Source organism: Tamandua tetradactyla, chromosome X (assembly GCF_023851605.1).
Source record: "Tamandua tetradactyla isolate mTamTet1 chromosome X, mTamTet1.pri, whole genome shotgun sequence".
Classification (NCBI taxonomy): domain Eukaryota; kingdom Metazoa; phylum Chordata; class Mammalia; order Pilosa; family Myrmecophagidae; genus Tamandua; species Tamandua tetradactyla.
This window is the reverse complement of record NC_135353.1, coordinates 129,228,727-129,231,690: the sequence shown is the minus strand read 5'-3', so window position 1 is coordinate 129,231,690 and position 2,964 is coordinate 129,228,727.

Below are 2,964 nucleotides of genomic sequence, written 5' to 3'. Positions count from 1 at the left end.
ACATTTATTGAAATGGTGAAGACTGGAATAAGAAAATTGGGATGTGTATATGGAAAACCAAAAATATAATTTCCCTTAAACATCACCCTGAGTTCCAGGCTCCCATATCCAATTGACAACCTTAAGTTTTCACTTGAATGCCATATATTCCTCAAATATAACACATCCTTGTGTGAAATGGAACTTTTGATCCTCCCACTCTACTTAAACCTCTTCTTCCCCAGGCTGCCTAACTTGAGTAATTGTTGCTGCATTCTGTCAGGTGCTGAAGTCAGGAATTACATGAAATTTGAACAGTAACATGAAAATTAAAGACACTGAACAAAGTTAATAACAGGTGTTTGTGTAAAATTAACCTGGAATTAATACAGGTATATCTCATTTTACTCTGCTTTGCTTTATTGCACTTGACAGATACTGAGTTTTCTACAAATTGAAGATTTGTGGCAACCCTGCATTGAGCAAGTCTACTGGCACCATTTTTTTACAATAGTATGTGTTCACTTCATGGCTCTATGTCACATTTTAGTAATTATTGCAATATTTAATATATTTTAATTATTATTATATCTGTTATGGTGATCTGTGATCAGAGATCTTTGACAGTATTGTGATTGTTTTGGGGAATCCAGAACTGTGCTCACATAAAACAGAGAACTTAATTTATATTATATTGTATGTGTTCTGACTACACCACTGACCAGCTATTCTCCCATCTCTCTCCTTCTTCTCAGGTCTCTCTATTCCCTGAGACACAACACTATGGAAATTAGGCCAATTAATAACACTACAGGAGCCTCTGAACTTTCACATGAAAGGAAGTGTCTCTTACTTTAAATCAAGAACTAGAAACTATTAAGCTTAGTGAGGAGGATATGATGAAAGCCAAGATAGGCTGAAAGCTAGGCCTCTTGTACCATACAGTTAGCCAAGTTGTGGATACAAAGGACAAGTGCTTGAAGGAAATTAAAAGTGCTACTCCAGTGAACACACAAATGATAAGAAAGCAAGACAGCCTTACTGCCGATAGGGAGAATATTTTGGTGGTCTGGATAGAAGATAAAAACAGCCACAATATTCCCTTAAGCCAAAGCCTAATCCATGCAAGACCCTAATACTCTTTAATTCTATGAAAGCTGAGAGGGGAGGAAGCTACAGAAGTAAAGTTTGAAGCTACCTGAGTTTGTTTCATGAGGTTTAAGGAACGGAGCCATGTCTATAACACAAAAATGTAAGATGAAGCAGAAAATGCTGATGTAGAAGCTGCATCAAATTATCCACAAGATTTAGCTAAGATAATTAATGAAGGTGGCTATCCTAAACAATAGATTTTCAACGTAGATGAAACAGCCTTCTTTTGGAAAATGCCAGCTGTATTAGTTTGCCAAAGCTTCCAGAATTCAATATACCAGAAATGGAATAGCTTTTACAAAGGGAATTTAATAAGTTGCAAGTTTACAGTTCTAGTGCCAAGAAAATGTGCAAACTGAGGCACCAACAAGAGGTTACCTTCTCTTAAGAAAGACTGATGCCATATGCAAAACCTCTGTCAGCTGGGAAGGCACCTGGCTGGCATCTACTGGTCCCTTGCTCCTGGACTCTGTTGCTTTCAGCTTCTGTTTCCTGTGGGGGTTCCTTACTTGGCTTCTCCAGGGCTGGGTTTCACCTCTTGGTTCCCCTTAGCTCTCTTCAGGTTCTGACTTTCTTTAGCATCTCTGTGGGAAGGCACATGGCGATGTCTGCTGGGCCTTGCATCTCCAAATGTCTGGGTCTCATGTTGGCTCTATGAACTCTGAACTCTCTCCAAAGTGTTTCCCCTTTTAAAGGGCTCTTAGTAAACTAATCAAGACCCACCTTGAATAGGTGGAGTCATAGCTCCATCTAATCTAAAGGCCATACCCATGATTGAGTGGATTGTATCTCCATGGAAACAATCTAATAAAAGGCTTCCACCCTAAGCAATATTGAATGGAAATTAAAGCATGGAATGTATTTCTTAAATAATAACACCTTAAAGTCAAAATTACTCCTTGATCCATGGGTTGACTCTTTTGTTAGGGACTAATGCAGCTGGTGACTTCAAGTTGAAGCCAATGCTCATTTAGCATTCTAAAAATCTTAGAGCTCTTATGAATTATGTTAAATCTACTCTGGCTGTGCTCTATAAATAGAACAACAAAGCCTGGATGATAGCACATCTGCTTACAGTATGGGTTACTATTTTAAGTCCACTGTTGACACCTACTGCTCAGAAAATAAATTTCTTTCAAAATATTACTACTCATTGGCAATACACCTTGTCACCTGAGAACTCTGATGAGTATCTACAGCAAGATGAATGCTGTTTTCATGCCTGTTAATATCCATTCCACAGATCACGGATCAAGGAGTAATTTTGACTTTAAGGTGTTATTATTTAAGAAATACATTCCACAAGGCTCTAGCTGCTATAGATAGTGATTACTCTGATGGATCTGGGCAAAGTCAATTGAAAACCTTCTGGGAAGGATTTACCATTCTAAATGCCATTAAGAACATTTGTGATTCATGGAAGGTGGTCAAAATACGAACATTAACAAGAGTTTAGAAGAAGTTGATTCCAAACCTCATGGATGACTTTGAGGGGTTCATGACTTCAGTGAAGGAAATAACTGCAAATGTGGTGGTAATAGCAAGAGAGCTAGGATTAGATGTGGGGCATGAATATGTGACTTAATCGCTACAATCTCACCAAAATTTAACAGACTAGGGGTGGTGACACTGATGAGTAAAGAAAGTGGATTCTTGTGATGGAGTTTACTCCTAGTGAAAATGCTTGGAACATTGCAGAAATGAAAACACAGGATTGAGAATATTACAATTCTACTGGGTTGACAAAGCAGCAGCAGGGTTAGAGAGGATTGACTCCAATTTTGATAGAAGTTCTACCATGGGTAAAATTCTATCAAACAGCTAGACATGCTA